The sequence below is a fragment of the Anser anser genome (assembly GCF_964211835.1).
Source record: "Anser anser genome assembly, chromosome: 3".
Taxonomy (NCBI): domain Eukaryota; kingdom Metazoa; phylum Chordata; class Aves; order Anseriformes; family Anatidae; genus Anser; species Anser anser.
Window position 1 is genome coordinate 6,855,254 of NC_139722.1, and position 13,832 is coordinate 6,869,085.

Sequence of the window (13,832 nt, forward strand, 5' to 3'; positions counted from 1 at the left end):
GTGGGAAAAGGTAGAGAATATAAAGTACTTGGGGAAGATGGGGCACAAGGATGCTTAGCAGTATGGCGAGAAGGTGTGGAGCTCACCTGGAAGTATGGGAGTAGGGATAAACATGTTGGGGACATGAAGAGGGATGCAGTTACGTGCTAGCTAGTCACGGGGACCACAGACACAAATCTATTGAGAAATAGACCCTACAATCATGGAGGAGTGGGATACATCAGGGCAGATTTCTGGTCCCTCTCCATTGCTGACTGCTCTGGGTTGAGGCTGTCCCACGGTGCAGGAGGGTTAGCCCCTGCTGTCACTTCATGCAGACGGCTGCTGCAGAGGTATGCAATCTGCACTGCTCTCTGTGCTGCTCGCCAGCCGCCTGGCATTGCAGATTGTCTGTTCCTTGCCTCCACGTGCAGGGGGCCATGGTCACAACTATTTCTGTCTGTAGTGATACGAAGCTGTTCTGATGTGCCTCATGCTGGGATGTACCAATGCAGCGATTATCAACTCTCTCTCACCTGAAAACTGCTCCATAGCAGAGCTCATCTTTCCAAGCTAGTGTGTATTTCACCTAACTTTCCTCACTATAGACTTCTGAGTATTTGCAGTCTTACCTTCTTTACTCCTCCAGTCTGTCTCCATAGTTCAATCCACTCAACATGACTACATATATATTGGTAAATAAATGAAGGTAGGGACCATTCCCTAGTCTGGAGGTCAGCAGCAGGCTCTGGTCATAGCTTTAATATATACTTCTCAAACAGGACAGCTAGCCTTAAAGAGTTCCTGACTTCTGATTTGTTGGAGAACTGCTTAGGAATCTATGAGCATGTCAGAGACTCTGCAACTGTACAGAGAAAGGGGATCCAATGTCCTGCTTGCCTTGTGGCACTGTGATGTTACTGGTATAGATGCATCCTGAAAGTCATCTCAAGGACATTCATTCCACTTAGATACCTTGAGCGGCTCACTTTGAGTTGATTTTTCTCTCTTTCCTATGTAACTTTAGGTATTTATCTAAGGTGTCCAATCACCCTATGCTCCCTCTGTAGCCAGAGAGACAGAGAGAGAACAATCCAGCTTGATGCTCTGGAGATCTACAGATGTCTGCCTCCTTCTACTAACTTATGGGGAGCTCAGAGAGACAGAGCTCCAAATGTAGACAACTCAGTTATGTCGGGTGGGATGAGCCTAGGTCTGTGCAAATAAAGAGCGAGATTGTCTCTTAGGAATCTCTTAGGCTTGTTTGGTGAGGTATGAATTTGTATGGAGGCCAAGGAGGAGGCTTGCAAAGCTTGATTTCTACACCATGAGGTGGTCAGGCAGATTGACATTTTGGCTGTTGTGCTGAGTTTGTTTCTGGGGAGTATTCTGAGACCTTATTAAATATGTGCTGATATGAAATGAAAGCTGTTGTGGTCTTGAGTTATTACTGTATGGAGGTCTGCCATCTCCATACCAACAATAGCTAGAAGAGATGCCCTTGCACAGTAAAGAGAGCAATATCTAATTAGCAGGGAATAAAACCATGGCATCAGCACATCATACAAACGTTATGGTTGCAAACTGCCAAGAAGCCTGTCATCAAATAATTTTTCTGCAACCCCCTTCTGCAGAAAACTCCTCTTTGCCTTTGGCACTAGCTGTATGATGCTGGCAGATTTTATTACTTCTGGAACAGCAGAATGGGCAGTTTGTGTCCGAGCAAACTTGTCAGCAGCCCAGATGAAGGCAGGATGTGCCCATATATCTCCTCTCTGCTTCCTAGGCTTTCATGAACAGAAAATGAAATGTTTCACCATTCTCACTATTGGCCCCTCTCTCTCTTTTTTCTTTTTTTTTTTTTTTTTTCTTTTAGCACAGGTGATTGAGAGATCTTTTTCAATTGCTTTTGACAAACAGGTTTGTTTGTTGGGGAATAACTTGCTTTTTCTCCAGTGTCTATTCACTGGGAGAAGGGCTTTCAGTGATGCCTGCCCATTTCCCCTTCAGTGATTCTTGTTACATGGCAGGAAACCCAATTGCAGCTTTGCTGTGGATCACAGCACTTCCTCCATTACCACCCTATTTTGGCCTGAAAAAGAAAAAACAAAACAAAACAAACAAACAAACAAAAAAAAAAAAGAAACAACAAACAAGCAATGAGAAAAAAAAAAAAACAACAAGAAGGAAACAAAAAACAAATCACAAAAACCTTAATGTTGGTCAGTTGGCCCTGAGCTTGCCTTAACAAGAAGACAAACTTCTCATGGGATTCACAAGTTTTTGTTCAGAGGAAGCAAAAGTTTTAAGCTCTTGGGCTAAAAGGGTGAAGCACATAAACTATAAAATACAGGCATAGAAGTTACTTAAGGCAAGGGTTCTGTTTTGGCTATTGTTCAGGCTTGTTAGCTGGGGAACTTGTAATTTACCCCATGTACACCATCCCTCAAAGAAGAACCTTGGGGGCATGTTGCAACCTTCACAGACACAGACTTGAATTCCTTCTTGAAGAGGCAACTATTCAAAGTGAGCTAGCTGCAAACCTTGTTATTGTAGTTATACTTAGACGTTTTATCACTGTTCTTGGAGTGTCCTAACACATCTCAAATATCCTTCCCATCTGCCTCTTATTTTCTACTAATGAAGAGGAACTACTTTGTACTATAGCCTTGTTTGTAAGTATTCAGCTTCCATAAGAGTGCTAACCAAATTGCTTTAGGCTTATTTGAGAACAGATTTGGAACAAATGAGGAATCCTTATAAGAAAACTTTTCAATCCTCTTTCTTTGAGGTAACCAACCAAATCGTAGTAATTATATTTACTTCTGTTTTCTATCTTGTACCATAAAAATTGTTTTTAGATTGCTAGAAATATACAGAGTGCAAATGTAAAGTGCTAATGTGTTATGTAAAAATCTGTAGTTCTTTCCTCCCCTGTTCTTAGGAGTTGGGTTTACAAGTGGAAGTAGTAAATGGAGTGCACCTCTCCTGAAAGATTTTTCTGAACTTTAAATATTATTCTTTCTCTGCAAACATCCATTTTGGTTTACATGACTTTTCTGCCACCCCCAAAATTTCAAAGGCTGGACAAAGCTTTGTTATTCCTACACTGCAGGAGGAATTCTCTAGACATACGTCTTGGAGTCTTACAAAGAGAGGTTTTCACTGATGCTGACAAGGCTTGTTGTCAATGTAAAAGAGTACCCTGAAAATTTCTTCCTCAGTTTCTGCATTCTGCCTGTTCAGAGTTAAGGGCTTCATGGTGCCTCCTACCCAGGAGGTCATGGTTCCCACTGGGAGATGGAAGATATTGGGTGATTTCCCTTCTCAAAAGCAGTGGCAGACGGATTTGTATTCTCCTTTCTTCTAAAGTGTGTTTTTCTTACCAAGGCACACTGTGTAACCACATAGCCTTATAATCATAGAATCATTAGGGTTGGAAAAGACCTCCAAGACCATCTGATCCAACCACTACCCTACTACCAATATCACCCACTAAAACAGGTCCCTAAGCACCAAGTCCAATGTGATGTTGCCGTTACTAGTAACCATCCACAGGCTTTGTACTGTTTGCCAGACCTCAGAATTGGTCAGTATTAACGTCTGAACATTTCTTAACCTGCCTCCAGCTGGTTTTTTTGCCTGATTTAGCTGTAACATCAGTTTCTCTGATTGACCAGCAAACTAGGGCTAATTTGATTTAATTTTATTCATCTTTGCATGGCACAACCATGATTTTATATATAAAACAGTACACAGATAACAATAAAAAGCAGTTATTTGTTCCTAAATTAGGTATCTATGACTTCAGCATAGTGATGCAGGGTAGAGAAACTGATGCTTGGTAAGACAGAAGAGACTTCGAGAAGATGAAGACATGGAATGTAGAGTGGAGGTGTACTGTCACAGGTTGATATGAGATGGGATACAGACTTGGCATTAGAGACCCCTCAGCAATAAAGAGCTCACCCGTGGACAGTAAAAGAAATGCAGACCTGGACTAGATAGAACTTGTGGGGGTAACAAAGAAAATAAAGAAATACTATCTATTTTACAAAAGGGCACCATATATAGTAAATTTGGGTGAAATATGGAGCTGCAGACCACTGAAGAGAGTGCAAAGGTGTAAACTGTGTTAGAAAAGACATAAAAATGAGTACAAGAGGACCTGAGAGGGAGGAAGAAGAAATGAATATGAACATCACATTCCTCTTAGTGAAGGCCTCCAGATATTCACATCTCACTGTAACATCTTGACCACCAGCATGAGACTGAAATCTCTGACTTTAGGACCCAGAGAAGCAGGGGAAGGGTCAGCACAACACCAGGAAAGGTGTAGGAACAAACAAGTGTGTGTACAAATACTTAAGCAGCATCATTGTTATTATTGAACCTCTTCTGCATAGCTTTGTTTCTTCCATTTCCGTAATAATTACACCTGGACTAGTAATGATTCTTTAATGAGACTGTTAAGATTTAATTAGTGTAATTGTTCTTAGTTTTATATAAAAAATGTGTTTTCTTTTCAGCCATTAACAAGACTTTGCATGTAATGGGCATGTTTTTTCATCCCTTCACTTTCTTTGTATACTATCAGAGCAGCTAAGGAAAGGATTCATTCATTCAACAAATGTTATCAAGAAGATAAAATCTCTCAGTCACCTTCCCTTAAAGAAAACACTCGGAAGTTATATGAATTGTCCCTTGGCAGTGTCTGTACTCTGTTTGTCCTCCCTTTAGCTTCGGGGATGGCTCTGGGTCTAGTTTAGGGTAGGTGCCTGTAAATGATAAACCAAGTGAGATAAGACAAAATGGGAACAAAGAGAACGATTGCCTTGTTTTGTGATTATGTTACTCAGCTGGGACTGAATCCAGTGACATCTCAGTTGAATTCAACAGACATTGTCAGGGCAGACTAGTTGTGTCTACATAGGCACTTTCTCATCCCCAGTTCTCCTGTTGCCTGGTGATTTGGATATTGTGATGGAAGTGGATACTGGTGCTGTTGGGAAACAAACTCTGGATCTGGTAGAGCAAACGCCAGTGCTCTTTCCATTGATCTCTTGGCAGGAAGAGGATCATTTATCAACCATTTGCTTCATCATATGCTAGTAGTTTTTTTGTTTGTTTGTTTGCTTAGTTTTGTTTTGCTTTCAAGAGTCTAAAAATGTGCTTTTATTCTAGCTGAATTAAATATTTTATGAAAAAGTATATATATATATATATTTTTTTTTTTTCACCAGGATTTTGTCAAGAAATGGATGGAGAACTAGATGTAAGTCTTTCAGATTGATACTCCCCATCTTAAACCAGAATTTTACAAATCTATCAAGAAATTCTCATATAGAAAATCCTTCAGATGATTTAGAGGACTCTAAAAAGAACCCTGCCATTTCTGTAATGCCTTAGTAAACACTGACTTTCACATGAATTTTAGAGATCTTAATATATGTGGTCCTAGACTGATATCTTGAAAGCTTAGCTTGTTCACATTCATTTTTCAGCCCGTAATTAATTTAAAAGGGAAACAACCAGCCTGATGCTCCTTCAGCTCCAACTCCCAAATGTTTTCTCTGCAAGATTGTGCATGGTAAACCCTAGTATTTCTCATTTGCTTTTCAAAGACACCAAATCTAAGTTACGCACCTGGGCTTCCTCTTGAGACAAAACAAATGATTAATTGAATCTTAAAATAGGTGGATGGATAGTCCTGTGGGGACACCCACCCCACATCACAAACTATTGAAAATTAGACTTCTAGACTCCCTCAAACTGATAACTTTTGGTGCAATAATATGGAGATTTTGGGCACTCACTACATTAAAAAAGCAATTGAAAATGAATGTAGATTTCCTAACTGACTGACGTCAAAGTCATTTTTCCGTCTATGTCAAGGGCATTTTTGAAAATCCCTCTATAAGCCTGTCTGCATGTGTAAACATCTAACCATTTTTCACTTTTACCTTTGAAAATTTTGTAATTTGATTTATACTCAACCTCACAAATATCACCCTACCAGTTTTCCTGAGAACTATTTAAAACTGAAGGCTGTAAAAGTACTGACAAACTATATACTGAGAAAGATGAGTGCACCAAGCTATAGTCCATTTTTTAATATTTATACATCTTTCCAATTGCTGAGTTCTTTCCTGAAAACTTATAATTCAGTGCAGGTTTCATGCAATGAAATATGATTAGGGGGTCCATACTGAAAAGTTCACCATGATAGAGGCAAAAGAAAAAGTTCAACACTGTAGACATTTACATTATTACATCTTAAGCAGAAAAGGATTAAGAATGAAGCCTTGGGTTTTCACAAATACTAGCCAATAATTTTTTATTAAATCTTAATTGGACTCTTGGACCTTTATAAACAATTTTACTGAGTGCTCCGCTTTTAACTTTAAAAGGACCTTTGAGTTTAATGTTTCTCTAACTCAGAAAACCTGCTGTATCTCTCTTTTACATCAGTGTAGCTTAACTGTGTTTAAGCCAATGGCATTCTGAATTCCAGTGTAAGTATTGGGGAAAGAAGGCTGACAGTATCAATGTGGAATGTGATTAACTGAGAAATATTGACCATGATAGACACCGCTGTGGAACTGATTCAGAGGAACCCATCAAGAATGTGAGTAATTTCTCATGGTGGCAATACTTCTGTCACAAATTCTGGCATATATGCTTTCTATCATGTTTGCCAAGGTAGGACAATTACTGCAGAATGCCAATTAATTATGACATTTTCCTAGAAAATGTACCACACATCAAACAGAGGCATTTGCCACATACAAGACGTAAAAAGCACATTAAGAGGGACTAAGGATCTCTTATTTATCGCAAAATGAAAATAAATACAAAAATCACTAAAATCACTTTATGTTCCCTTTTCACATTAAACTTTATGTTTCTACAACTAAAGGAAAATCATCCATGTGTAATTACCTGAAACAAGTATTATTTCCAATTTTTTTTTTTACATAAACTCTATGTTGCCATAATATCTTCAAGAGGTAAGGAAGCCAAACTGCTCGCTATTCCACCTAGCTTGCCATCTACAAATTGTATATAGGCACAGTCTAGTCTGTGTTGTAAATCATGAATTAGAATACTGCCCACAGAGCAATTCTTCTGGGGCCTTTCCTCAAATGTCCTCTCTCCTTTATTTTCGAACCAGCTGTTTGCCCAACCCACCAAATACAACATTCTAACCTACGCCATATCCTCTTAGTTTACTTATGTGAATGTTGTTTGGAAAGGTGTGGAGAACCTTACAAAGTCAATGCATATTGCCTGTACCGCTTTCTCTTTTTAGTTACTGCATCAAGAAAGGATATCAGATTGGTTGGATGTGACCTGTTCTTGACAAATACGTTAGCTGTTTCTTATCACCTCATTATCCTGCTAGTGTTTGCAAAGTGATTGCTCAGCTATCTTTTCCTCTATCTTTGTGACTTTCACTGTTAGCTTGCCTGGTCTTAACTTTTTGGATCCTCTTTTTTTTTTTTTCTCTCTCTTTTTTTTTTTCTGCTATTCAAATGTAAGTATTATGTCTGCCCTTCTTCCATCCTCTGGTGCCTGTCCTAGCCTGCACAAGTTTTGAGGGAGTAATTGCTAAATATTACAAGATCGTTTCAGATAGTTCCTTGAACTTTTGCAGAATAAGCCTTATCAGTCTCTGCTGGCTTGGAGATATTTATCTTACTTGACAGTATATGGTTATCCAAAATCACTATGGGCTTAATTCAGTTGTCTAAATGTTGGTGTCCACTGCTACAGTATCCAAGATATACAAAAATAAATGACAGGATTTATACCCCTAGAAAATTGAATAGGGTCTTGAAAGAGGAATTTGTTGATTCTGACACCCACAGGAAGAGAAGGGATTCAGATCCAAATTCAGGTACCTAAATATAGGTATAATTGTAGGTATGAACCTGTGAAGAAAGTATTAATAAACTCCTCATGGTCAGTGGAAACCTTAACCTCCTCATAGTCAGTGAAATTTAGAAAAACATTCAGCACATCCTGAAGCAGACAACTGTGCCTGATCAGCTGAAAAGCTCTAGTAACTATGCTTTCTTTACTAGTGATGAAATCTGGTTGCTGAACATAAAAGTCCACTGATGTTTCAGATATATTTGTGTATCTTTTTTTTATTGTAATATAATTCCTCTTTAGGTGAAGCTTATTTTTTTTTCAATACCAGTTGAACTTACGATGATGTTAGGGAAAGCCTGTTGATAATCATCCAGGTTTCGTTTGCCGTTCTCCAGGAAACCAAGTTGGCTTTTACTCACTCTGGCGCACTTATTGAAAGCCTGTATTTTTGTAATGGTCTAGATATTTTGTTAGCGTTATGGTTGGTGAAATTCTTATTCCACCTATTCCCACTGAGATCAGTGTGATTTGCCAGGATATACCCAAAGTCATACTGGGCTACTTACTACTCATCTACAAATACACAATTTTATGGAACTCCAGATTTATCCTCTTATCGACTTAAACGATAAGCTGTAATTTTAGCTATACATTGTTGTGATTGCTTTGTGTCATTATATACAGTGATCAGAAAGAAACTGTGTAGTCATTTTCTCTTCTTTTGATCTGCTCTGACTTGCCAGTGATCAGTTTAATGTCCATTTCCCATAGATTGTATCTTTTATAGTCATATATTCTTAAGTTACCCAGCAAATATTCCCCTTTATCAGAACTAGCTGTCATTCATTTTCACTATATTATCACTTTCTGTCCTAGCTTCTAAATCTTTTATATTTTATTGAAAATAGAGAGAAGATAACTAGTAAAGGGATCCATCATGCATTGAGTTATGTTTTGTGCCACTGTCTCTGCTAAAGTGTGGTCCAGATACTGAAGCTTAAATTCTTTAAGCTGTGTTATAAATTACAATGGGTACCTCTATATTGGTAGATTAAACAATGCTCTGGAATGAACACGGCAAATTTGTTTGTAGTATTTCTGATTGTCGGAGATGTCCCTGGCACAGGTTTGGCTGGGGTCAAGTAGCATTCTCACAGATAGCTCCCAGGGATAGTTTAGGATGTATCGTGGGCCAGGAAACATTCCCAGTCAGCAATTTGGATATGGCTGCCCTATGTTGAAGGCTAAGAGAATTAAAACATATGGATATTGTCAGTTACTACCAGCAGGCTTCCATGCCAAAGAACAAACAGTGGCACAGTTTTGGTAACTAGCATGGGTACAGATATTGCTTCCAGTGCTTATTAGGTGCATAAATGTGTACAAGAATGGGAACCTAAGCTACAAATTATCTTTCTTCTTTGCTACATATAGTTTCTACATAGAATAAAACAGACCCTATTTTCTTCCTTGGTCTTTCACACATCTACAAAACATCTGGAGTGCAGTTCATCTTGACAAACTTAACTCTGAGCTAGCTGTTTAGATACTCTTTTTATTCCATCAGAGAATAGTTGTTTTAAGGGCACACTTCATTTCAGTCTAGGAGAGCTTCTAAAACAAGACAGATGAATTATGACCTAACAGTGCATATTTCATCCCACACATTGCAAAGGGAATCTATGATGAGTAGCTCAGGGAACCAGTTCAGACTTCTATACTGTGCATGGCTAACATTATGAGAGATGAAGCACACCCTTTATTTCTTTCATCTCACTAAAGGTGTGAGTTTCAGGGTTTTGATTTTGCCTTCTAATTTTATTTATATATTTATATTACCAAACTTTTACTGCTCTGCAAGGCTTAGTGGACATCAGAGTACAGAAAACAAGGGACATAAACCTATTTAAACAAGTTCCGGATCAGTCTGTTGTCTTTCTGTTTTTTGTGATAATAAATGTTTTATTCTCTGTAATTCCTTCTTAGTCTGTTTCTTTCTTTTTCCTTTTCTCTCTCTCTTTTTTTTTTAAGTTCTTTATTTAGTTACTTTATTTCTTCCCTGTTTGTCTAGTTTACACTTTGCATAAGAATAATGATCATTGTACATCTTATCTGTTCTCCTTCAGGGTTTTCACTCTAACTTTTTACTGTCTGAATAATTTTATGTTTCAGAGTGTGCCTAAAATATCTAAACACTTTCCAAATTATCCTTTTCTGTAGAAGACGACCTAAGAGCAAAAACATGCTAATAAACTTCTCCTTGGTTTGGTAAATTCAATCACATATCAATAAACACTCACTCTCAATTCACTCCTTGCCTTTAAGCTCCTGAATATTTCTTGCTTATTAGTCAACAGAAACTCCCAAACTGTCTCAATTCAATTGCTTGTTCAGACTTTTAGAATGAATAATTAGCACAGTTCAGTAATTCCATGTTATTTTTCTTTCCATAATGGATTGGTAAATGTGTCTTACGAATAAAAAAGCTTCTGATCTTTCTTAAATCCTCAATGGTGCTCAGGAAGTTAATCCTGACTGATATCAATGGGATAAGATATCCAAATACCTTTGAAGTTCTGGGTTCTTTTCACATTGAATTCTCTCTCCTGCACTGAGTGTCATTTCCTCTCTTACTTGAAGTCCTAGAAAAGTTTTTCTTTTATTCCTGTGTTTTGCTTGCAAGTTACTGGGTGGGTAAATAATAAACAGCTTTGCAAGCTTAGACAAGGTCCCTTGGAATTTAAAACACGAGTAAAATTTTCTGTAAAGAGACTGCTGTTTTCTGCAACAGATGAAATTGTCAGGTATCTTTTAAAATATCAGGTTTCATGCAAATCTCATCTACTACCTGATTTCACTTCCTTCGGTTCACTTTCCCACTTCTTCCTCTTTTTCTCCTCCCTTCTTGGCTGTGAATCACATCCAGTGTCAGGAAATAGTCTCTATGGTTGTTCCCACATAGATATCATGGCATAACAATGAAATCCTGTGCAACTCCTGCACAGGGTACCAGAACCAATCTCTACTCTGACATTATAACAGAAACTATGTGTGGAGTCCACTCCACGTCAGGTGGAACTTTCCAACTTCTACATCATATATTTCAATATTTACTGGATTGGCATCAAGAAACTTGGATTGTTTTCAGTCCCAAATTCAGAACACGACTGAATTGCTTCTACTCTCTGGCCCTGAAGAAAGGTCAAGGGGGTGGATTTTGTGGCCATCAAAAGTCACTCACTGAAATAAGGGTCTTCTTCCTGGAATATCCCACTTGGAGGGTTAGCTTCTTATCAGGTCTGCCAGGACTGATCCAACTATTGAGAGGGATTTACATAATCTCCATGAATAAATTTAATACTTAGAAAGAGGGAGACGAATATATGACAATGACTCTAGGAAACTGCAAGTGCAGAAATAGATCAAGCAAGTATATAGTAAGTTACTAAAGACAACAGTGACAATTAAGTAAGTAATGCAGGTAAGTGTACTTGTTTTGTCATGCTCTGTTTTGTGCCATATTAAAAAACTGGGAAGGCAAGAGTTATTTCTTCTGTTTCCAGAAATCTGGAATTATCCAAAGGCTCATTGGTTTATGGGGACTAGCTGAACATATTTGGATGTCACTCTCAAGAGCACTAGCAGATACCATGTTTCATGAATGATATTTCTTTGTCCTTTCCATTCACAGCTAGTGTTCCCACCACTACGTGCTTTTTTCTACTGTTGCAGCTTTTCAAAACCAATGGGATTGCAGGGAACATGAATACATTTGGCCTACTGTTTCCTCAGTAGCCAATAAAAAAGTTGTTCTTTGCATAATTAATGTTCTTACTGCAATATGTTCTTAGGGAAAAAAAAGGATAAGAATAAGCTCTTAGTGCAAGAAGTTCTTTGTACAATATAACAATCTCCCAAGGTGACAGTTTATTTTTAAGTATTGTATAACATATAATAAAAACAGCCTCTATGTTAACTGAAATGTCTGGAAGTCAAGTTTTCCAATCAATGTTCAGCAAGTATTTTCTGTGAGGTCAGCTATAATTGACAGAGACTTGTACACAACAGGAAGAACAAAAAGAATAAAAATAAATGGAAGAGTTTAATTTAGAAAAGTCAGGCTTTGTTTGATTTGTAACCATTGAAAGGAAGAGATGAAAGAATGTTGTTTTTTCTCCTTCCTATCTTTCCAAAGATGAGATAAGAGATATCAAAGAATTTTTTTTTTTTTACTTCTTTTGTAAGCATTTGCTTTGCTCTAATCCTGTAGCTCAGCTTGAGCTTAGAGAAAAAATTAAAGCTTCTCCTACTGTCAGTGTGCTTTAAAATAAGTTAAAATCATAAAAGGTCACAAATTTACTAGAAGGGTTGGAACTTGAGAGAGGGAGGGGTGACAAAGGATGTCCTACCAACATCAAGGTACAACCTGCTATATATATTGTGTCACGTAAGACAAGCAAAGCTTTGCTTTTGCCTTTTCCCAGTCTATTGGATCAGATTGCCAACATTTTTGTAAAAAAAGGGAAATATAAGCCCTAAATAATTTATTTTTCAAAGTCAGCAAAATATATTGTAAGATTTCATAAAAATGGGTCTGGAAAACACTTTTTGTGTTTAAGCATCTTCGTATTTTACTGTGTGTTTCTCTAGCAAAACAGATCAAAGTGTACTGGATGAGAAGGTATAATATAAAAACTAGATCAGGATATCACTCATAACAATTCATTTTTTCTGTCTGATGAGGTTACATTGGTGCATAGAGAAGTGTTCTACATTCAGGAAAAGCTCAATTTACCATGACATATCATTTTTAACAATGGACCATTAACTTTGAAAAGCCATTTGGCAATAAATATATTTTACTAAAATATTGTCCAGAGACATCCATCAGGATTAGAAATGCAATAGCGTATATCCCTTATAACCTGAAGAATATAATGTGTGTTATCTGAAGTGTTTCAAATGCAGGGGAAGGAAGAAGTTGACTTCTATGACATTGATCTAAACAAAAATCTAATTGCAAAAATAGCCAAGAGTATTCAGCTAGAGTGTTATGGTAGTGGAATCAGTAGTGATATCAGAAATGTGAAGGTGTAGAGAACAAAAAAAGCCTGAAGCATGAAGAAACAGCAGCCCACGTTCTTTTCTTATGCAAGATATCTAAAGAGATTTAGGTGAACACAGTAGATATATTTCCACAAAATACACCCACAGCTAATCTCATTCAGAATGAGATTGCACAGTATTATTAAGTAACTGTGTCTATAAAGAAGAAAAGAACAGTTCAGAGTATCAGAGTCAGTGAGAAAATAAAGTTATTTTCTACCAGTAAACTCATTTTTGGTTAAAATTTTCAATTGATATCTTAATTTTTGTACTGTTTCCAGTTTCAGGTAACTGGAACTTGTAACCAGTTTCAGTTAACTGGAAACTACTAGGTGACTAGTAGTCAAAATGTGCTGCTTTTTTACCTAAAAACAAGTGTTTGCTGAAAAGCATAGTCAGTGGTTTTCTTTTATTTTTGTCAAGCAAGCATTTCCCTGGGGGCAAGGTGTGGAGATAGGGGGGCAGGGGGTGGAGAAGGAGCCTGTGCTTTTTATTTAGAAATTCTTTAGCTGAGAATGATCTTAACAAGTCTTTTTGTGATTAGCTGTGCTTTAGAAAGAAAAAGCATGGAAATATAAATGCAAATCCCCACAACATGCTTGCATAAATCCCATAATAATGCATGACTTTATGTCACACATTTTTCACCTACAGCCTTGTGGTCTAAGAGCAATCTAGAAGCATCTGCAAATGGAGATGCCTCTGCTTCAGTAATGGATCATAGTCTGTAGCCAAGGTGACACTACGGACACCAAGGGTGGTTGGAAGTCATTGGAGTCCAAAATGGTCACCCCTGCTCCCTCTGTGCTCACAGGAGAGAGAAAGTAGACCCTCTAGGTACCTAAGATAGATGTCTCTCTCTCTCTACT

General features: G+C 37.7%; 1 protein-coding gene across 2 annotated transcripts in view; it reads right to left on the minus strand.

The window, feature by feature from the left end:
• Positions 1-13,832, minus strand: part of PTCHD4 (patched domain containing 4) — a 99,147-nt gene that overhangs the window by 29,611 nt on the left and 55,704 nt on the right. The gene's annotated exons all lie outside the window — the stretch shown is intronic.